This window comes from Lycorma delicatula, chromosome 6, assembly GCF_047948215.1.
Source record: "Lycorma delicatula isolate Av1 chromosome 6, ASM4794821v1, whole genome shotgun sequence".
Lineage (NCBI taxonomy): Eukaryota > Metazoa > Arthropoda > Insecta > Hemiptera > Fulgoridae > Lycorma > Lycorma delicatula.
Window position 1 is genome coordinate 46,633,104 of NC_134460.1, and position 24,265 is coordinate 46,657,368.

Genomic DNA, 24,265 nt, shown 5'->3' on the forward strand with positions numbered 1-24,265 from the left:
CCATTCCCCAGTTTATGAAAACGATACAAAAATCTTTGTATGGAACTGTGCGCTTCACAATTCCCGCGGCGTGGTGATGGCTGTTGTGCGCATGCGCACTCAAGAAGCTGCACGCGAGGCTGCGAGGGAGAGACAGCACTGTCACTCATGTAGTGCCGATCCTGGCGTGCTGGTGGAAAGTAGTTAATCCGCGTGAGTATGGAACGTTCCTTGTTCATTCCCTTTTTTAGTTTAGTAGGTGGAAGGAATATGAAAGCGGTATAGTGGTTTTTTCAGTAGTGATCAGAAGATGGCGGAAAGCAAGGGCTATTTGATTTGATTTTATTATTTATTTGTTTGAACCGAATAGTTTTTAAGAACAATGTGCTTAAAAACCGTATACTACATTCTTGAATGTGATGTGTAGAATTAGATTATTATCCTGCTTCTAACAATTATCGGTCAAAATCGGTCGAGTGGTTCTGGAAATCAAACATGATTTAGGGTGCGACATCGAACACACACGAACATCCATAAAATTTCCATCCGGGTTATGGGTTCCGTAGGTGTCAAAACATAATGATCCAGCGGTGAACACCACATATTCCCAAATTGGACTGATTACAATACTTTGTCTTCTAAAGCTATAGCGCCAGACGGGAAAGTATAGTAATCTGTATACATTATTAATTTTCATTTTCTAAACGATCGATATGGTATTACCAGATATCATCGATGTAATACCGGTCGATCGATCGGTGTAATTCAGAAATCCAAGATATCTACTGTACCTTTGAGTCCGTAGGCGGCTGCATCCCAATATCTTATATTATACCTGTAGCTCATTTATCTGTAAATAGGAATATGTTATTCCTGTTATTTTAGCACCTATTCTAGTTTATTAAATAGAATTTTAGACCGAGAGATGGTATCGAAAGCCGTTTACATTAAAATTTAACCGGTCCCGCTGAGCCCCGAATGATCTAGCTCGTGTAAGAAGGGAAACTTCTCCACCGCTAAGCCAAACATTCATTTTAAGAAAGTTAATTAAATATAAATTTTATGTTCAATTTGTTTTGTTAAGCATAAATTCCTAAAAATTCCATCTATAAGATGCATCTACAATGTAAAACTGACGGATGAAATTCTTTACTTTGCAGATTAAATTTTACAATAAAAAAAAACAAAACAAAAAAAAACAATTATTTTTATTAATAAACAGGAGAACATAACCAGATATCTATCAATTAATGATATTAAATGACACTTGATATCATTAAAACGTAAGTTAAAAAAAAACACCACTAAAATTCTGTAATAATGATTAAAAATACATCATATAAAAAAGAGACCCGCAAGTTAAAAATGTCAATCAGCGGAACGTATTTAATGCGCACACCGTTTCACATAGCACTTTTAATTGAGCCGAATCGAAAGAACTAGTAGTGGTGGCGTGGCGTTGCGATACGAAACCGGCGTGAAATCGTAAACCGTTCCGACCGCTTGGACACGGTGAGATCATCTTTATCACGGTGTATGTTATGCGGATGATCTTGCGATTCGACAACAATCTGTTGTCGACGGTCGTCATATAATACCGTTCGTTCATCTAGTAATAAATTAACTTGCAGAAAATTTATAATAATTAAAAACCGTATAAAATCTTTATCCTGTACGTCACTCGATGAAGCTATAAAATAAGTATAAAATTAAACGACGTAGACTTAAAAAAAAACGTACAAATTATCCAATCAGGTGGTTTAAATTTAAAAAAAATTAATATACTATAATCTTTCTCGACCGGGACGAAGCAATTTATCAAATGAAATGTTTTATAACGGACTGGAATATAGGTCAATCTATTACTTTACAATAATGCATCTGTCTCGTGGCTGTGATTTGAAGCACCTGAGAAATAACATAAATCAATTACAGTAATTTCCTTTGAAAGTAATAATGTTCAATATACGATGACTTCCTGTAAAAACAACAGTAAGTCGTTACATTTGCGGTAGGCGCTTCTATTTCGGTGGTGATGGGATGCCGATGAGCAATCCACATGTAACCGGAAACCGCTTCGTTTGCCATACGAGGCGTGATAATTATTGTTCTTCAGGGTAGATATTTAAGGCTATTAAGAGTACTATTCGATTTCTCAAAATCCTTTCGGTCTGAAAAAATTATTTATACAATTAAGTCGGATACGAACAGCAAAAATTTGAGTAGCGGCGAGGACTTTTCTCAAGTAAACCAATAACTGTTCACGGTTTGTCTTTAGCATGAGAAGGAAAAAATTGTTACAATAACAATTTTTGTCGATTAGTCATCTTTAAAATTACCTTTGTTCATATTCTTGGTAACCCGATTTATTGAAAGATTGAAGCCGGGTATCAGCTAACTGACAACTTAAAAGGTCTGGCCGAACGGTTTATATTCTAATCGGATACTTTCCGCCTGTTACAATTCCAAGAATAGGAGTTGTTACTTTTAGAATCCTATACCTATATGGCGGCTGTTTAATTCCCGGAAGAAAATTAATTTGTTGCAGCACGAGTTTAAATCGGTCAAGGAAAAGCCAGTAAGGTAATGTGCGACTCTCATTCACGATCCGCCAAGAGAAAGATACCTGATGCCAGGAGAGGACTTCCTAAAGCTCCCCAGGAGTGGGTTTCTTAGTCGACAGAACGTTTCTATTACTACACGTCTCTTTCCTTACCTTTGATCTCTTTTCGGTTCTAAGCGTAGAGATCTGATTCTGCTAGGTCCTTTGTACCGAGGAAGCAGGATTTCAAAAGTCAAGTCTATTTAGTGAAAATATCTGGTAGATAGGCTCCCTATGGATAAATCCGTACGGTAGATCAGTTTATTGTACATGGGGAGCGCCACTTGTTGGATACAATTTTCAAAATAAAGTAAAAGTAAATTTCGAATGTAGTATCATGCGGTGAAAAATAATTACGATAACTGTAACATCTTTGTTTTTATTGACCCTTTCAAATCAGCAAATTATGCTGCCGTACCCTGTACTTATAAATTTCCACGGGAACAAAAAAACGTTATTAATAAGCTATACGAGAATAGATCAAAATACGATAATATAAAATCAAACTCGACTTTATAGTTAAACCATAAAAAAAAAAAAAAACAAAAAAAACAATAAACAAGTCATCGCTTCACCGAACATGGTAAAAACAACTTATTTGCACCTGCTCGTAAAAAATTTAACCATTATTTACTACCTCGGTATTAAAAACAGACCTTAAGAAATACCAAATGATTTATGAAAAGAAATCTTTAAAATAACTTCCTTTAATAATTTATAATTCCTTTCATGCCCCGATGAACTTAACTGCGTAAAAGCTTTCTACTCATTATTTTACCAAGAAAGTACGTACTCTACTTAAATAACAAATAACTGTTTATATATTATTTTTCCCCCTGAATTATTTCAACAAAAAAAATCCATAAATAATAATCAGAAATCTATAAGGCGCAGTTATAGATAGTTATGTATAGGCAAGACATAATAAAATTTTCCGAAAGAATATTTTAACCGTTTAAGTTTAAAAATGTTATTTTCTGTACCACAGGAAACCTTTTAAGTTTAGTTATTAGGTGGAGTTTAATTATCCTCTCCTTTGCTTAATATCTCAGGAAAGATTTCGTCTGAAATCATAAAGAGACCGACTGACTAGTTTTTATAACGGTCATCCACCTAGCTTTTAAACCAGCCGATCTCATGCCAAGGTTTTTAAAATTTTCCACAATCATTCTCTGTTAAACTACACACTATGTCTGTGTAAAATTAAATATGAAATCATAATAAAAAAATAACCTTTTATTGATCAGTTTTGTATAAAAAAATGTTCATCATTAAAATACAATTAAAAATAATCCACTGAAAAAATCAACAAAGGATTAATTAAACTGATTTTTAGAACCTTTATGTTACCGTAGAACTACACAGATTGGATGAAGATATTAATATTATCATTTAAATAGTAATTTCCATTGATAAAAAAGATAATTAAATGCCGATTTTTTGCAATATAACCGATAACAAAAAATGATTCGTTTAAATCTACCAAATGACATTTACGTATCCTATCAAGATTACAATAGGCAACCTGATGTAAGACGTACCTTGAAAAACAAGTAATTACATTTTATTTTCCAACATCAACAGTTTTATAGAATGAAACAAAAATTATTATAATTAAACTTAATATTTGTAAAAATATTACTCAAATCTTGTAAAATATAAATATCCCTGAGGAGAACCTGTATTCGGAATTATTATCATATCTTAATACACTCGATTCACTTTTAAGAGTTATACTACGCCCGCCCAAAGTACGAGCTTGTCGGCCTCCGTGGCGCGAATGGTAGCGTCTCGGCCTTTCATCCGAAGGTCCCCAATTCGAATCCCGGTCACACGTAACATTTTCACACGCTACAAAAATTAAAAAATATCTAACGATATCTTGGATTACAATATCTTGTTTATTACAAAAATTGTCATTCATCTCATTCTCTGACGTAATACGTAACGGTGGTTTCGGAGGTAAAAAGAAAAGTAGTACGAGCTTGTGACGTCACGAGCAAACTGCGTATTACTACTCGGCCTGAAAACATCAACTCCGTGTATCAAATCGAGTATTCCTCATTATCATATTGTACCCGGTAATAACTATCATATTTACATTTACTAATTATAAACAATACGTATTTAATTCTTTTATAGCCTTTTTTTGTACTAAATTTTCATTTTTAATAAAAAACAAAAGCTTACTTGAATTTTCTGTGGTTTCAGCATTTTTGAACTATACGGAATATGAGTTTCTCCGGCCAATCGGTCATATCTTTTCTTCTAGAGTTAGAATTTGGCTCTTTATCAATACCTGTACTGTGATAAGGGGCGTTATCAACGACTACTAATGACATTGGTGGAAGATTTGGAATCAATTTTTCACGCGCCCATTTCATGAAATTGTCTATATTCATGTTGCCATGGTAGTCGCCACTTTTCGAACTGGCTTTCCAAGTTAGTAATGCGTTCGAAATGAAACCGATTTCTCCTCCATCGTGAATTTCTATTAATAACTTTTATTAATTGGCACATGAAGTCCCTCAACAATGCCATCAGACCACGACTTTGTCGAACAATGCGAGCTTAAAACGTACGTTTCTTCCAAATAAACAACTGTACCATTCCTTCGTCTGTATTTAGCCGCCACCTGCAAATATTCAATTCTCTTCCACCTTATATGGAATTTCTCAATTAAAGTTTCTGTTATTTTCAGTTTTATGCCGTTTGAAACCTAACTCTCAAAATAATAGCTAAGTTGATTCGCTGCCTTTAAAATCAACAAACGATTGAAGTTCTTGACTTATTTTTTTTAAAGTAGGTAATTCATTCTTCTTTGAATGAAATTCATGAACTGTTCTTTTAAGTAAACCTAAATCAAAACTGTCCAGTCCACTGACAGGTTTCGAACGTCGTTTATACTTTTTCGACGTGCTGGAAGAATACGATTGGGATATTGATTGAAGAATCATGTCTTTTTTCTCTTCTGAGTTTTTGAAGCCGTGTTCTTGATATCCCACAAGCAGCAGATTCTTTCTTCGCATATCTGAATGCCAATTATAGATTTGTCGTCTGTTCATTTGCCTACTTTTAGAGCTTATTTTTATTTTCATAAAATCATAAACTTTATTGATAACTTTGCGTCTTGAATCCAAAGTTTTTTCCTAATTACAGATTTAAATTCTGCCATAATAAAACCGCACAATATCACACGAACAAAAATAATATATTAAAAAAAATTTGCGAAAAACAATGAGTAATTATAAAACAATATACCGCAAAAAAACCTTATCCGAATAGCTTCACTGAATACGACATAAACTGAACTAAAGTTTATTTCTTTATAACACAGTGTAACACCAATGACTAATCTAAATATAATCGTGACGAAAGACCTCAATTCTATCTGCATTTATAAATTTTTATAGGCCTGTACATAATGCCAATCAGAGCATTAGTCGTCAATGGTTAAGGAATTGTTATTGTTTACAAGAAAGCATTTTGTATACATGTAATCAACTCAAGTGGAAAGACCAGCCCGGTGGGCTACCCGTTCAATTACTGCCGTAACACAATCGCACACGCTGCAGTAAAATCTCACTATTACCATCACCAGTAAGGATAGTTCTTACATTGAACACAGTATAATAAGAATATTAAGTTAACGGATGTAACTATAAACATATTTATATTACAATATTACAAATCCAAGACAATCGTCATGAGAATATCACCAAAACAAAGCTTAGGTCATTATTTCAGCGCCTCACAAAAGAAAATATAATAATCCTTGTTACAATTTCAATATAAAGGATTAATTTAAAATTTAATATTTATTATTCTACTTTGTAGATTAATAAACAGCAATAAAATAAGTAAGACTAATAATAAATATAATATATAAATAAAAACTAATTCCAACAATATTTGTTGTAAAAACTTTACGCTCCTGCATCTGAAATAAATAATCGTTGAAAATTTGTTATCACATTACTTCATATTTTTTGATAAGTAATTAAAAAGTTTTAGGTTAAACGTATAAAATATATATATTTACGAAAGCAATACTTTTTTTGGGGGTTAGGTAGTATTAATGTGACCCACCGGGTTGGTCTAGTGGTGAACGCGTCTTCCCAAATCAGCTGATTTGGAAGTCGAGAGTTCCAGCGTTTTCAAGTCATAGTAAAGCCAATTATTTTTACACGGACTTGAATAACTAGATCGTGGATACCGGTGTTCTTTAGTGGTTGGGTTTTCAATTAACCACACATCTCAGGAATGGTCGAACTGAGAATGTACAAGACTACACTTCATTTACACTCATACATATCATCCTCATTCATCCTCTGAAGAATTATCTAAACTGTAGTTACCGGAGGCTAAACAGGAAAAAAGAAAGAAAGAAAGGTAGAGTATTAATGTACCAACATCTCTAAGAGATTTTTTTACAATACCGCCCAGAAATGAGTGGAATGTATCTAAATGTGTAAATCTATATGTTACACCGTAGTAGCTCAACGGTTGAACCGATTTAGATGTATGATCCCGCGTTGGAATTTTTACGTTATAGGGAATGTATAAAATTTAAACATATATATATAAATGTTTAAATTTTTAAAAATTGAAAAAACCTTTAATATTTATCCTTTTTTGCGGTAGAATTGAGTTCCCTTTTCCCAGAAATAAAGTAAAAATATAAATGTCTCGATAGATTAGTTTAATTTTCTAAAAAAATTAGAAAAAAAATGAACTAAGCAGGAATTCCTGAAATTACTCTAAATCAGATGTTTTGACCGGTGATAACAGGGCGTACTACAAATAAATAAACATTTTTTCGACATTCAATACCGTATCTCAATCCGAATTCGACTGACTTAAATATAAATAAATAAAAAACGCCATTTTAAAAACTACCAAGGATTTATGTATATTTAATAATTTTGAAGTAAGGCATTTTTCCGGTCGACCAAAACCGATCGGTCATGAAATTGAAACCCCAGATGTTCACAAAGAGAGGCGTGTAATAAACACTAGTAGAAAACGACTCGTGACCGGGTGCTTTCGTGTACCGGTAGTAAAAGCTAGTAGGACCTTTTTAAATGCGATAAAGCCATTCTTCTGTTGGCGGAAAAATAAGTTTTCGAAATTTAGATTTAAAAATACGGTAAGTTAATATTTATTTATATTTAAAGTTACTTAACTTTATAACGCATACTTTATTTAACTGGGTAAAACTTTACAAAAAAATTCATTTGAAAAAAAAATACGATAAAAATTAAATTAAATAAAAATGTTTTTTCTTTACAAAACTTCCTTACCGGTAAATATACCAATCGAAGACAATTAGGCGTAATTCGATCGATATACATAACAATAAATCATTATTACTATTATTATTATTACGCAAAGAAATGTAATTATAAATTTTAGTCATTACATGACATTTAACGGTTAATTTTCCTGATAAAAATTACGGATAAGTTACGAATAAATTTAAAGCTAAAAAAATATATTTTCTAGTAAAATCTTTAATATATATCTGCTAAATATAAAATCAGACAATTTATATAAACCACATACAAGTATGCGTGATTCAGAATAAAAGGCATTTTTATTACTTGTAAAAGAATGTATAAATTCCAAAATTTCAAATGAAACCAAACAAAATTAAAACACAAAAATTGGTAGTCGATGCATAAAATGTAAAATGAAATAAAAATTAGTTTTAACGTTACGTTACTTATTTTCTTGAAAAAAGTAATAAATAAATTCATCTCGGTTTACCGGGAATAATATCATCCGTACGTCTAGAGGAAAAAAATATATAAAAAAAACTATCATCAAAGTAATACAAATCTGGTTACCAAAATGAAGAGGCATCAATGACCATACAATAATAAAGTCATTATTGACAGTTTTAAAAAACCACTCCGAAGATACCGAGCAAAACTGACCGAAAAAATAAAAGGTTTATCCACGTTCCTTCTTTCTTTCTTTTCCTGTTTAGCCTCCGGTAACTACCGTTTAGATAATACTTCAGAGGATGAATGAGGATGATATGTATGAGTGTTATCCACGTTCCTGAATGAAGTTATCCAAAGTGACATTCTAATATAATGGAATCATCTAATTAGTACATGAATGTAATATTTCTAGTCATAAAAATTATTTAAAAAAAGGTTTTTATCCCACCCCTTTATGCCGGTTTGAATAAGATCAAATACCAACAAAAAAGTATGATAACTAAAAGCCATTAATTATATGAAAAAATTTACCTACTCTGAATAAAATTGTGGTATAAGGAACCCATAAGGCCGCATCTCCCTGTTCCCTTGACGAAAATTGTGATCAAAATTTAATCGTATCAATGCCCCACATACAAAAATTGTGTAAAATTTCGTTAAATCGGTTCAGCCAGTCTGTAGATATCAAGCAAAGAAAAAACGACACATATAATAGGTACAAATATCCTTCTAGAATTGTTAATGTTAAAATTGTGTTTTTTACTTTCCCTTCTAGCGTTATAGCACAGAAACAGGTTTAGAAAATAAAGTGTTGTAATCGGTTCAATTGGCTATATGCGGATCTTGAAGTTTTGATATCTAAGGAACCAAAAAACAAAAACCGGATGGAAATTTTCCGGATATAAACGTGTGTATGTTCGGTGTGGCTCTCTAAATTGCCTTATATCTTCAGAACTACTGAACCGATTTTGACCAATCTTGGTCAGATTACTTCTGTATAAGGGTCATTGATGTCATTAATTTTCAACTTTAAAGGTTAAGGGGGTTAGGCTGTAAAGTATGATCATCTCAATATCTCGAAATTCGCATAATTCTAAAAAAATAATATTTGCAATTTTTTTAGCAAAATCGCACCTCCATCCCTAAAAATGTTCTAAATAACCTAGTGGCTAAGGGAGTGTACTGTGACAATATTACTCCCTCTCACCACAAGGAGCGCTAGTGTAGCAGTGACGTACAGCTGCTGTAGACTTCTGTTATGTTCAGCCCACTAGCTGAAGGGTGTAGTGGCCGTCCAGAAGGGATGGCTACTGCATCTTGATGAGGCTTGTGGGACCCCGATGGGAAGCCCTAGGAGAGGGCAAGACAGGGGGGTAGACGACCGCCACGACACCCTGAAGTGATTGTGTTAAAGCTTAACGGCGAGGACCGGTCACTTCGGGGGTGTTAAAAAAAGGATTAAAAAAAAAAAAGACTTCTGTTATGTTGTGACGTCATATGTGACCGGTAGAATAAAATAAATGAATATTTAAATAAACAAAAGATATTACATTTAAATAAAATTATAAATATTTTAAATTGTGTATGTAAGCCATGCATCAGAAAAAAAGCCGCCTGACGGGAAAGTCCTACAAATGGGGTTTTTTCTTTTTTTTTACAGGAGGGGATGGACATAAAACGCCAAGTTTTATAAAATCCCCGACATGTAAAATTTCATCCAATTACCATACGTTTCCTAATATATAATATACTGTATAACTGTCTAATTATATCACCGAAAAAATTTTAAGAAAAATATGACGAGTAGAAAGTTTGAACAGAACAAAAAAAAATACAGAATTCGTATTTTAATCAACGGGAAACATATTACCCTTTCCCGATTAAGGATAAAAACTTTTTTCACCCAAAACTCTGATTTATAAAAAACGATGTGGGAAATAAACAAATTAATTTTAAAATGCTAGAAAATATATAAACTTTTCACTCATCAGAAACTTGGTCTACATCCGTCTCAGCTAAGGCGGCTAAAAAGCACGAGGAAATTGTTTTACAAAGTTCAACCGACCGTCTTCGATATACCTCCTCAATATTCATTCATTGGAATTTTATTTTAACATAACAGAGTTGACCATAAAAAAAATAAAAAAGCAACCGACCTAATATCACAATTATATATTAAAACCGCTCATGATAAATTAAATACAGAAATAAAGATTTCATATATCTAAACATAGTTAACCTATTTTTGGTAGTTTGACCTATGTGGTACAGCCTTTCATCCAAGTTCGAAACCTGGTTATTTATTACACACTATACATTTCTACATCGTAGTTTTATCTGCAAGCTTCGAACTTATGTAATGAATTAATCACCTAAATAAATAAATACATTGAATACGCAAAGAAATTTATAGCCAATAAAAATTCTTAAGACCTAAAAACGTAGCAAAATAAAAAAAATTATAAATCCCAATTTTTTTTACGTATACAGTTGGGAAATTTACAAAGTATCAAATATAAAGATAATAAAAGGTAACAGAACACAGAATGTTATGTTAAACAAATGTGAATATTAAGTAGAATACAGAACAAAGACAACAGAGAAATAAGTCAAAACTGTCAAATGACTGATAAAAGTGATAAAACATATGTTACTATAAGAATGTTTTTTTATCAGGTTATTAAATACAATGACTTCATTTTTCATCGTAAAAAACAATAAATTTAAAAATTGAAAACAAATTTAATGATTTATTGGTAATACTTGTTTTATATATATATATATATTACACACAAAATTTCCAGAAAAAAATTATTAAAAAAAGAGCACGTTCTCTTAAAATTTATTTGTTTATCAACTGAAGTAAAATAAATAACGAAATGAAGCTAAGTTAAAAAGAATAAATAAGAGATTAACTGAACAGACATTTTTAACAACAGACCGTCGTCAGGAACACAGTTTCACCTGGAGTGGAGCGAGCTTTACACAAAATATAAATATATATAGTCTATTATGTTTGTGAATGCGGGTCTGTATACGTAGGAGTGTGTAGTGTGCGCTGTTAAGTAAGCGCGAGGGGTAGAGAGGAGGTTCAGTGACCGGTATACTCGAAGAGCAAGGATATAGAGAGGTAAGAGGACGAAGGATGAGTCACGCGGCCGCCTGTCGGTCGGACCGACTCGATACGAACGAGTCTTCTACTTTGTAACGCCGGGGAAACAGGACAGCAGAATAGGGCGTGGTGGTGCGGCTGAGGCCGAACGTATTCACCTATCTTTCTTATAATATACCTCGACGGTCCCCTCTTCGGCGAAACGATTCTCTACCGCAATGAAACCGGACTCTAGTTCGATTCGGATACACACTGGAACACCGATAAACGGTCGTAAGATACAACCACCGTTCGGTTACAACTAAACGACCGCTTTCACTGGAAGTAATACGGTTTTAGTTTACTGTTTATTCAAACAAGCCGGCATACAAAGCATTAATCCTTTATATATTTATAAGCACGTAATACAAAATTCATATTTCCTCTACATTCGGCTCGAAAAGATTATTACTTATTTCTACGTATTGACCAAGAATGGTAGAACGATACTTATTATCAATCTGTGTTCAATATACGAAGATAGATTGAAAAATTGGATATAAGTTAAATCTAGAATCTTTAAAGAATATTTTAAGTTCCCCGAAACGAGGTAAAGTAGATTTTATTATTCATTTAACATCCAAAACGTTTTGCCCGAACCGAAAATACTTACTACATATATTTAAAAAAGAAGGGAAAGGAGTTGTGCTTTATTTTCCTAGGACTGACGTAGTGAAGTTATATTTCGAAAACTAGTTTCTCGATCGATTTTAAGATTTACTCTTACAGCTATTTTGATATAAATATTATTCAAAGAAAATAAATTAAAATATTTAAGTAGTACGGTTTTCGCTAAAAACGTTTTTTTCCTAAACCATCTAAGTAAGAAGTCGATAATAAAAATTTGCATATATCCCTAATCCACTACAAAAGTTTTCATAAATTTTAACAGGATAAATTGATCGTAAATATATATATATAAGTTACAGTACGGTAATTAGCTGAAGATAGTATATAGACTGGGATAAAATATTCAATATTTAAAAAATGTAGGGTTCAAGTATAGAGATAGAAGAACAATTGTTAAGATTTACAGGAACCAAACTGTAACAGTAATAATAGAAGAGCATAAGAAAGTAGTCGAAATAAAAAAAGGGAGTCCAACAAGGATGTTCCCTATTCTCGTTACTTTTTAATCTTTTCATAGAACTAGCAGTTCTATGATGTTAAAGAACAATTTAGATCCGGAGTAACAACGCAAACTGAAAAGATGAAAACGCTATTTGCTGATAACATAGTAATTCTAGCGAGCGTAAAAAGGATTTAGAAGAAACAATGAATGGCATGTATTAAGTCCTACGCAAGAACTACCGCATGAAAATAAACAAGAACAAAACGAAAGTAATGAAATGTAGTAGAAATAATATAGATGGACCACTGAATATAAAAATACGAAAAGATTATGGAGGTAGAAGAATTTTGTTATTTGGAAAGCAGAATTACTAGATGGACGAGGCAGAAGCGATATAAAATGCCAAATAGCACAAGCGAAACGAGTTTTCAGTCAAAAATATAACTTGTTTAAATCAAAAATTAATTTAAACGTCAAGAAAACGTTTTTGAAAGTATATGTTTGGAGCGTAGCTTTTTATGGAAGTGAAACATGGAAGATCGAAGTACATGAGAAAAAAAAATTAGAAGCTTGGATAAGTGACAAATGAAGAAGAAAATTGAAGAAAGAAGCATTTAGAAAAATATATTTAAAAGAAGAGACGGAGGCCATACATTAAGGCATCCTGGAATAGTCGCTTTAATTCTGAAAGGGACATGTAGATGGGAAAAACTGTACAAATTGTTCGGGATGTAAGATGTAGAGGGTATATAAAAATGAAACGACTGGCATTACATAGTGAATCTTAGAGATCTGCATCAAACGAGTCAAATGACTGAAGACAAAAAAGTAGCTGACATCGGTAAAACAATTGCCACAAGCACCTGGTCATCAATTAATTCCTATATTTATTAGTAACGTTTAGGAATGTATGCTAGCTGCAGCCTTTTATCTAAATAATACAATTTTTATTTAGTTCTACTGTAGGTTTCGAAGTGTAAAGTTCTAAAATATAATTCGTTCGATGAACAACACATCGTCCTGTAAAATAACAACTAAGACTTTCGTTAACGTAAAATTCTGTATTTATCCATGTATAGTTGAATTATAGTTCTTATTCAATACTTTATACTGTTAATAATATTCAGAGTGGACAATCTAATAATTATTGTAATATTTATTTTGTAATAAAATTCATTTTTGAAAAACACACAACGTTGAGTTCTAAACTTACCTCAGTGATCCCCAAACTTTTTCGAGTCGCGGCACCCTGTTTCAATTAAAATTTTTCCATGGCGCACTATCCTAAGTAAAAGTATGACTATTAGTAAGTAAGAGATAAAAATAAATAAAACTCGTGTATTTTCATTACGTTTTTACATTATTAATATTAAATTAATAATTTTAAACTTGGTTCAATTAATTATGAAGCTTTTACAATATTTCGCGGCGCACCGTGTGAAGAGGCCGCAGCGCACAGTTTTGGAATCACTGACTTATATCTATGTTTATATATAGATACATCCGAAAAAATGTATGTTTTTATTTTTCCTGACGAACTCATTAGAGTGCGAACGTCGAAGTAAAAAATAAATAAAAAAGAGAGATTTTTGACTGATACCCTACTTTCCCGTGTATATGTAGCCAAGAGAGTGAGGAAAAAACTCCGAACTTTGCAGAGGGAAATCAATTAGACTTATATTACCTACACTATTTTTAAATTGTAAAATACTAAACTGCTGCTCACATTTTTAGCACCACTAAGCAAATTTCAAAAAAAATTATTTAAGAAAATATTTCGAAGAAATTGGGGATATTTTTCATTCATTTTTTTTAGAGAGGTTTCTTATCAAATCGGCCACAAAAAAGTATGCTAAATTATGTATTTTTTTATTCACCCTTATTAGTTTTAAATTATATTCACCCTTATATTTTATATTATTTTATTATTTTATATTTTATTCACCCTTATTAATTTAAATTATAGATATAATGTTTAACTACAAAATACATTAATTAATTCGTTAAAACATCTGCATTACGAAAGACAGATGAAAATCATCTAAGGTATAATACGCTCTAATCATACATTCTCTGAAAGTAACGATATTCGTAATATAACACCTCTCTGATGATCTTTTTCTGTTTAGCCTCCTTCCGCCTTCTGATTTACCGCCTTTACTAGTATTTGAACCTTAGAACTCTCGACTTCGAAATCAGTTGATTTACGATGACGAGTTAACCACTAGACCAGCCCGGTGGACTAATGAGCTAAATACACCACCTACATTTCTTAGTCGGTTTGGCAAAATATGAATATTTCAATGAATTAAAGGGCGGAGAACTACATTATTTTTAGTTATCTTCAGTACGCTCGGCCTAGAAACATTTTTCAGAACGGTTATGCCTTATTCGGATGGAAATAGTGACTCGACACCAGTCGCTATTATGACTTAATATCCGTTACGATGACTTAATAGAAACATGTCAGTATTATTCATTTAGACGGAAATCTATTACGGCATCAACAAAATTAACTTTTTTTAGAACGATATAAATTTTTAAAAACCGAACAAGAAATATTAAAATAAAAGTAACGAAAGATAAAATGAAATTATTTGATAAAGAACCAAACAAAAGAGTGAAAAAAGTGAAAGGAAAATATAATAGATGAGAGATGATGCGGTTAAGGTAATAGGTTGTGGGCGACAGTAGAAAAGGTGAACGTGACGAGACGACGACGACTATGAATTCTTCACCCACACATCCCGGCGCTATACGAATATAAACACACTTGAACGAATAAAGTGCAAGCATAAAAATGAAAGCGCCAAGTGTAAGTAACCTAATAATTCCATTCCACCCTTTTAGACTCACAAATCGTAATATAATCACAATCTAATACGCTGAATTCAACGAAATGAAAAATAAACTTACCGTACTATAGAAATGCCTGAATAAAAAAAAACGAAAGCTTGTCGAACTTATTTTATTTAAAAAAATTAAGTTAAAAATTCATCATGTTACAAATATAAATTGCTTTATTTAATACGTAATCCGCTAGACACAAACAACAAAAAAAAGTTTACAAAATTTAATAAGGTCGGATTTTTAGAATTTCTAATTAGCGGTTCCGACGATTGAAGTTTACCAGATATGAATACGTCCTGCTTTATACAATACGAATTTCGACCGGTTCAGCATCTAAGAATGTTGCATTTAAATTTAAGTTTACGCAAAACCGTTGATAAAATGACATATGATACTCCCATTCTGGGTAAAAAAATAACCCAATCTACCGAAAAATTTCGGTCTAATTCCCTGGACCTAATATAATCCATTATGATCTGAGTATTCCTTCGTGTGAGATCGATTCTTGTTTCAAAGTTTTTGTGCGGGTAGATCGCACCTTTAACACCATCTACTTCTGTTCTTCATCCTGTATCCTTACCACGCCGGTAGGATTTTGTCGGATGCCCGTCGGTTCCATGTTAAACATACGGGAAACTCGTAGATCACTGGATCCCTTTAATTTAAATGGGCAAGCGTCCCTAAAATCTGTCGTAGACTTTTGTTTTCTATCTGGCGGATACACAAAGACAAAATACTAATCTAGTGGTCGTCGGGAAAAAACAAATCTTAATACAAGACGTACATTTTTTTTCTGGAAGGAGGGGAAGTTTAAATTACTAATCGTTTCATTCGTACGATAATCCGAATATCTAATACAGTTTTTGTTAATAAAGGCATGTAAAGAGGTCTCGGTTTCTGGAACGACGGTATAGCTTGTTACATGAAGGAATCGCTGAACCAGGAAATTTGATTAATTATATCTCGACTGGAATGATGGCCGGGGATAGTTATCAAGAAGCCATTAGTGTTAAAATATAACAAGTTTGGTCGGATTTCGATCAATGAACATCCCGTATATGAAAACGAACGCTAACCGTCTGTCCCTCTCTAACAAGCACTACTAAATCCATATACTTGTCCATACCGAAATTAATTGTCCGTCTTATAATTTAATTTTTTACTTTATAACCATAAAAAAATATTTTTTCGTAATATAAATATAAATGATTATCATTCAGGATAACTAAATCCTGAACTATAGCTAGGATTTGAACTAGAAATTTCGAATTCGAGAATTCTAAGGTTCATATCCTAGTAAAGGCAATTACTTTTATACGGATTATAATACTAGATCGTATACCGATACTAGATAATACTAGATTATGTACTGTTCTTTGGTAGTTGGGTTTCAATTAACCACACATCTCAGGAATGGTCGACCTGAAACTGTACAAGGCCACTTCAATTACATTCATACATATCATCCCCTGAAATAATACCTTATGGTGGTTCCGGAGGCTAAACAGAAAAAGAAACAAGAACTATATTTAAATTATAATTTTTACGAAGAAATAGTTGTGATTTTTATAGCAGATTATAATGTTGATTTCATTTGAATTTTATAATATAAGTTAAAACACTTACAAAGTTTATGAAAGAAAACCAAGCTTTTGTAAAAAAAAAACTCTATATGATAAAATTATTAAATTTGGAGGAGAATCTGGCACAAAAAAATCAACAAAAAACAAACATTCCATACATTTTGTAAATCGATAATGAACGATGTAAAGAGCAATACATCAAAAAATAAACTAACAATAATTGAGTATAAAAAGGAATGTTAATATATTAACAATACAAACAGACAGCTAACATGAAAAGGGGAAACTAACAAAAAAGAGAGAGAGAGAGAGAGAGAGAGAAAAGAAACACATGAACGGAAGGAGGGGCGTTCAAATAAGAAGCTGCAAGTAATTAGGAGGTAGTAGAAAATAAACGAGGGGAAGTCAAGTCGCTTCGAAATTAATAGCAATTAAATAACAAAGACAAAATTAATACAAGAACGGTCTAAAATAACCCCCATCTTTCTCACACACAATGCGCGCGAGCGCGCACAAACACGTACATGTTTCTTATTTATTCGAAAATAAGGAAAACTATAATGAAAAAATAAAAAACTTCAATTATTTGAAAAATTCTACACTCATAGAACAAAACATGGTGTTTTTTCAAATTGCTCCATAAATTTAAAAACTACGTAAAAATTACAATTTATCATTCCACAAGTTACAGAAATTTAAATAAATTCATTATTACATTATTAAAATACAACTAGATTAAGATATATATATTTATAAGTAGACACTTAAGTAACATTTTTCAAGTGTTTTTATTGGTCGAATGTCAATGAACTTAATAAAAGATAATATAAAAATTATATAAGTAAATAAATAAAGTTTTTTGACAAAGAATAACAGTGACAGTATTAACAAGATAACAAGTAATCGAAACCTAATAATATAATTAACAAAGTAAATAATTTTTAAAAGATTAATAATACACAGATTTAAAAATAAAAATCCGTTCTATAAACTTTTATGTGTTTAGCAAAACGAATGACTAATTCACAACTCCAAAGTCCAAAAGACACTTTAGATTAAAAGATAATTAATCAGAAATTCTGTAAGACATCATCATCATGCGGTATGCTGGCTAATCACCGGGTTAATCAGCTGACTTCGAAGTCAAGATTCTAAGGTTCTAATCCTAGTTCATCTTTTGACCTGATCCCGCTTAACCACCACACCCATTGACATTGAACGTGCGACGCGACTAGCTGCATCTGCCTCCGATTGCTTGACTAAAAAACATAAAATTAAAAAAAAAGAAAATAGAAACGAAGTTACGGTCACCTCGTATCGGTGTTGTCGGGTAACGCTAAAAACCTGGCAAAATACATTACCCGTAACAAGGTCGTTTAACCAACTGTAACTAATATTTTCAAGGTGGAGCCCGACTGTTTTCAAACCTTGTATTGGAACCTGTATTCTTCAAATCATTCAAAGTTTCGGGTGCTGTACTGACCAAATTGTTCCTCTGAAGAAATTACAGAAGACTTACATTTTTTTATAAATTTATCTTTATATATATATATATTTCTTGTGTGCGTGTGTATATCACTGAACTCCTCCTAAACGGCTGGACCGATTTTGATGAAATTTTTGTGTGCGTTCAAGGGGATTCAAAATGGTTTAGATTCACAATTTGATCCGATAGAAAATGTTTTTTTTTCTTTTAATTTATTTATTTATATGTTGTTGTTGATCTTGGGATGATTAAGGTTTACAACTGAATCCGGTAGGCAGCGCTGCGATCGCGTTTAGATTTTTTTAATTTTTGGCATATCAGTCAGACCCGGTAGTTGGTGCTGCGATCGGATTCTAGGAATTTTTTTTTTATTTTGTTGCTTTTTGCATATCAATTGCTTGCGTCGTAGCTTAGTGTTGTTATTACATTAAAATTAGTATTTTTAACGGACTACTGTGTTTAGAGAGTAGTTTGAATTAAATCCGATAGGTAGTGCTTTTCTGACAATTGGATTTATTTACATTCTGACTTTTACAAAGTGAAAGGTTACATTTTATGAAGTTCTGTAATGTTTTGTAAGTTTCTTAATGTTCAGTATTAATTGCAATGATTTTGCAACCACAACCCCTTTTTGTGTTTAAAAAATTATTTTCCACCGAATACTGTGATTAGAGAGTGGTGTAAATTAAATCCGGTATGTAGTGCTGTTGTTTTGCCATTTGGATTTATTTACATTCTGACTTTTTTTAAAGTAAAAGGTTAAATTTTGTGAAGTTCCCAATTTTCAGTTATATAAGTTACTTATAATAATTATAGTTTAAAGTATATTTAAAAAATTGAAGTTATAATTTTTGTAGCTGATTAATTTTGTAAAACATTTTCTAAAATTGTTTTTAATTTACAATTATCTAAAATTTGGTAAAATAAATGTTGAAATAAAGAATGAGAAATTAAAGATATTGATAAAAATTTGTACTAAAATTTTACTACGTTGCTTTTTTTTACAGTACTTTAAGTTTTTTTTATTAATGGATTAATTAAGCGCTATCACATAGTTATGAAAATTCAAAATTATTAAATAAAAAAAAAATTTGGGCAGTACTTTTTTTAGAATAAGTGAAAATTAACAGTTAAGTGGATGAAAATTATTTTTCATCCACTTAAGACGACTGAAGTGTCATAATGGTAAATTATTTGAAATTTATACTAGTTTTTTTTTGTTGTAAAAATATGAAAAACCTGGAATCATCTCCATATCTACTATTATGAAAAATAATCGAAATAAGGAAAAAATCAATATATACTTTAGAAAATGTTTCAAATAAAAATAAAATGGTTATATACTTTTAACTAAATTTACAATATCTGTTGGGATTGCCTAAAATGTAAATATTTCTTTGTATGTTATTTTTTTTACTTTTATTTTTTATTATTCCTATTAAGTCAGAGAAAAATATTTTATAGTGTTATATTTTATATGTACTCCCTCTTTGACAATTATTACTGTTTATTGTTTCTTTTGTGGTTTATTTAATTTACTTTTTTAATAAATTTTTTGTACATATATAATTTACCGGTAGTGCCTATTGAAGATGATTGTCTGACGATAGAAACGGTTACTATGTTCAGGTTTAAAATGAAAATTATAATACGATTTTTGGAGAGAATCTTGTTTTATTTTCAATATATTTCAGTAACCGTTTAGTAAAGCTCGTTATTTAGATGTACTAATAGTGTGATAAAACTAAATTTTTATACGTATAATATTAAAAGAAAAGCTACTGTCATATCTGTACTTAAATAGAATTGGAGAATAAATCAAAATTTAAACATAGTAAGAAAATCTACATATATTGTTGCAATAATAGCATATTTGATAAATTTGTTTCACATCAACAGATAATAATTTAATGTAACAGTAATTTATTCGTGATTCATTTACAGGAATTTCTGTTTTTTAATTGTTATCCTATTTAAATTAATAACTTTTGTTTAAAATACAAAGATGTATAATTATAAATATAGAGCATTACTAGAAAATAGACAGTAATACGTTATTAAACTACTAACAAGAGTTATCAGGAATTTTTAAAACACGTGATCAGGGAAGGGTGGAATTCATTTAAATGGTATTTTAAAATAAAATACCATTTAAAATTGGTGGAAAATATGACTTGCTGTTAAATACTGATATTAATTGCAACCCGCAATTTAATTAATTAACTATGACTTATTCTCATTAAACAGATTAACAAACTTAATATAGGATGATTTTTACAGTAGAATACAATTCCACATGTAAGTAGGATGTGTGTGTTAGGGCGTATGTGTGCCCTGGGGTCGCCGAACAGTCGTCTAAAACCTCTTTCCTTCTCTCGGGAACAATCGCAGCTGATATTAATCTGGTATCGATCAAAGCACACAAAGGCAACTCATACAAGAGAATGGGGGATGAGATTACACACACACACATAAGATTCCAAGAATGGATTCAATCAAGTATCTCCAACTCCGAGTGTCTGTCAACCCCCTACGGCAAGAGTACAGCCGTTCAACAACATCGAGGGAAAACAGCCCTTCTTTATACTACTAAAGCCAGAACTCCTAACACGGTGAACTATGCTTTTAGTGTCCTAGGTCAACGTAACAAAAAAAATCTGATGTGAACACCACATGACATCGCCTATTAATTACGCATACACATTTTTTTTTTAAATTAAAAGTACATAAATTCTAATTTCATTAATATTTTCTATTATTTAAAAAAAAATTATTATTATTATTATTATTATTATTACTGAATTATTATTTATTGTGATATGTTTTATATTACAATCACAGGTTAATATTTATTAATAAATCAATATATTTAAAATTAAAAAAAAGTTAAAAATAGGAGATAAAGTCCGATTCGAACCGATGTGCCTTCCCCTTGTAATATCCAAATATTTCATTAATTAAAATTCATCTGGCTATAACTCTGGAACCAATGAAAATAATTACCACTATGATATATCGTTGAAAAGCTCTCAATAAGGACTTATCACTGCAGTTAAGAAAAAGTCGAAAATTCAAATTTGTTTGGATTTTGGACATTTTTGGGTCAGTCGATTGCAATCAAAAGGGGAGGTGCACAACTAGATATTACCATATAATAATCCTACATCCAAAATTCCAACATCCTACGTCTAATAGTTATACGACATATATATATGTACGTATAGACGTCACGCCGAAACTAATCATAATGGATTCAGGAATGGTTCAAAATGGATATTTCCGTTGAAATCTGAAAACCGGAATTTTTTGCGAAAACATTAATTCCTTTACTTCGTACAAGGAAGTAAAAATATGTAATATGAATCGATATTCAAAGTATAATCGATTGATTATATCATCGTAATTAATCATCAGTTTAGTTGCGCGCACGAAATATTACCTATGATAAAATGAAAATGATAAGATTCTGTAACTCTTTCTTAGGACGAAATTGAAAATTATTTAGGATAAATGTGAATAACGTGGTATCATACGAAGTTAAGGAATTGTAATATACTAGAAATTGCAGAATTATATTACAAGAGCCTATTCATTAACACACCTTTTTTTATTCTTTGTAATTACAAGTAGGTAAATTTAACGCAAAGCTGAAGAATATAGCGAGAACGTCTCTTCGTATAGTAATGGAAACATAAACCTATGTACCTACGAAAATAGGTCGTTAAAATGTAGCGGATACAAGTGTTCTAGAAGCATTACTTAACCCCTCTGCCGTTTCCTGTTACCTTCTCGTATTACCACCTTAGTAATACGGCAGTTACCCTCTGTAACAGCAAACCGACTGGCAAAGGATAATTTAATGAGATAATTTAAATGGCTTCGTTATAAATATAAAATTCTCTTACTTTAATCATACGCTTCCAGGTCGTAATCTCTAAAAGAAAGTAGGGAAAATAATTTTTTAAATGTGTTTTAGAATATTTAGCGTTTTTTTTTTTTTTTGGTATCATACGTAGAAGAAAAAAACTATAAACGATATTATTAAACTTTCCCGATATTCGGACAGAGCTTAAAATTTAACCCTGTCCCTAGTAATAAGTAAGGTCCTTTTTTATTATTTCCTTTTGTAAAGTAAAGAAAGTAATGTATCCCGCGTAACTAAAAAACGATTAGCCGTAGGATGTTGAAATTTTGGATTTAGGACTGTAGTAACATCTAGTTGTACACCTCCCCTTTTGATTGCAATCGAGTGGACCAAAAAAATCAAAATCCAAAATGTTTTACAAACTTTCTGAATTTTTTCGCCAGAGTTTGACTTGTTCAGACTCTGGCGAAAAAGCGTGTGATCAAAATTTAAAATAATTGTCAAATAATACATTTTCCTTAAAAGTTGGGGAACAGATTTGATATGTTGAAAATGATACGGTGTGGATGCCCTGAAAAAAGTCGATGGTCTTCGAATGATATAATGAGAGATAAAGACGGTCAAGAAGAATTGAAGACGACCACGTAAATTGGCGCCTAAAAACAAAAATTCACGCAAATATTAATCGAGTACGATCTGACAGAAAATTAATTGGGTGCTTAACGGCTGATGAAAAAATTACACGCGCACGTCAGGAGGGAAGAACTGAATTCTAGCCAGGTAAATGAAGTATCCCATTGGGATGCATCAAGACGATAGATGTTTTGGACAAAATATGGATTCATCCGACTTAGATTCCTGTGATTTCTAATTGTTCTAAAAATAAAAGACTCGGCTAAAAGAACGAAGGTTTCCTGACAACCAGAATAATGTGGTAAAGAACTTAAAAGAGTATTGCCGAAAAAATATTCTACAAAATTAGACTTCGTCTACCGTCCAAATCTATATAGATTTGCTGAAGAGGGGCTGCTTAGAAGACTACAGTAACCGGTAACTTAGTTCCATTAATTAAATTTTACAAGTGCATTCCGGGAATTAAATTGTACAGTTTCTGGAATTTATTGGCGAAACCTTCTTTTAAAATAATGTTAACAAACACACCTTTAAACTACGTATCAGCCAATTCTTAATTTCCTTATATATGAAATATTAAAATATCCTTTAAGTTCTTCAAATCGTGATGCAAGACAAACCTGTAACAAATAAAAAAAATCATAAATTACATTGTAAATTAAAGTAATATACAAGAACTAAAATTACTCCATATCAGATAAATTAACGGATGGGTATACGAGGTGTGACTGAGAAGTTTTAAGACAGGTGCCACTACTGCTCCATAGGAGGTGGTCGATTTGCTCGCGGGTGTGGAAAGGAAAGCTTGTTTCGTCCTTGAAACTACCTGAAAGGATCACCGCGATATCTTTGTTCAGTAGGGAGCGACATCCTGGATGAAAAACCCGAGTTTGTGTGAAATTCTGTTTGAAAACCGGGAAATCAGCTTCAGAGACTAAAGAAATCTTAAAATCAACTTTCGGGGATAAATGTCTGAGTCGGTCGAATGTTATCTGGTTAACATAATCAAAGATGACCGCGGTGATCCCCGGCCCGGCCGGCCATCCGCCACTAAACCCAACGAAAACATAGTGAAACATTCGCGATTTAATGCGCTCTGGTTGTAAACTTACAATTAAGGGAAATGACTGATGAACTGATTTTACATTTCTTCGCGGTTCAATCAATTTTAACTGAAGATTTGATCATGCGGTGCATGATCACGAAATTCTTTCCGAAATTGTCATACCAGCGAAAATAACACCGACTTGAAGTTTCCCAAGAATTGATTAATCGAGTCGAAATCGACCCAAAGTTTTTAAACAGGGTAATTACA

General features: G+C 31.7%; 1 protein-coding gene across 4 annotated transcripts in view; it reads right to left on the bottom strand.

Moving 5' to 3' along the window:
* The window catches only part of LOC142327038 (uncharacterized), a 499,320-nt gene that overhangs the window by 406,749 nt on the left and 68,306 nt on the right, over nt 1–24,265 (bottom strand). Inside the window, exon 2 of one of the 4 annotated variants that reach the window (XM_075369804.1) lies at nt 23,479–23,570. The exons of the other annotated variants lie outside the window; for them this stretch is intronic. The gene's annotated coding sequence lies outside the window, so the exon portion shown is untranslated. The remainder of the gene's footprint in view (nt 1–23,478; nt 23,571–24,265) is intronic. 4 annotated transcript variants of the gene reach the window in all.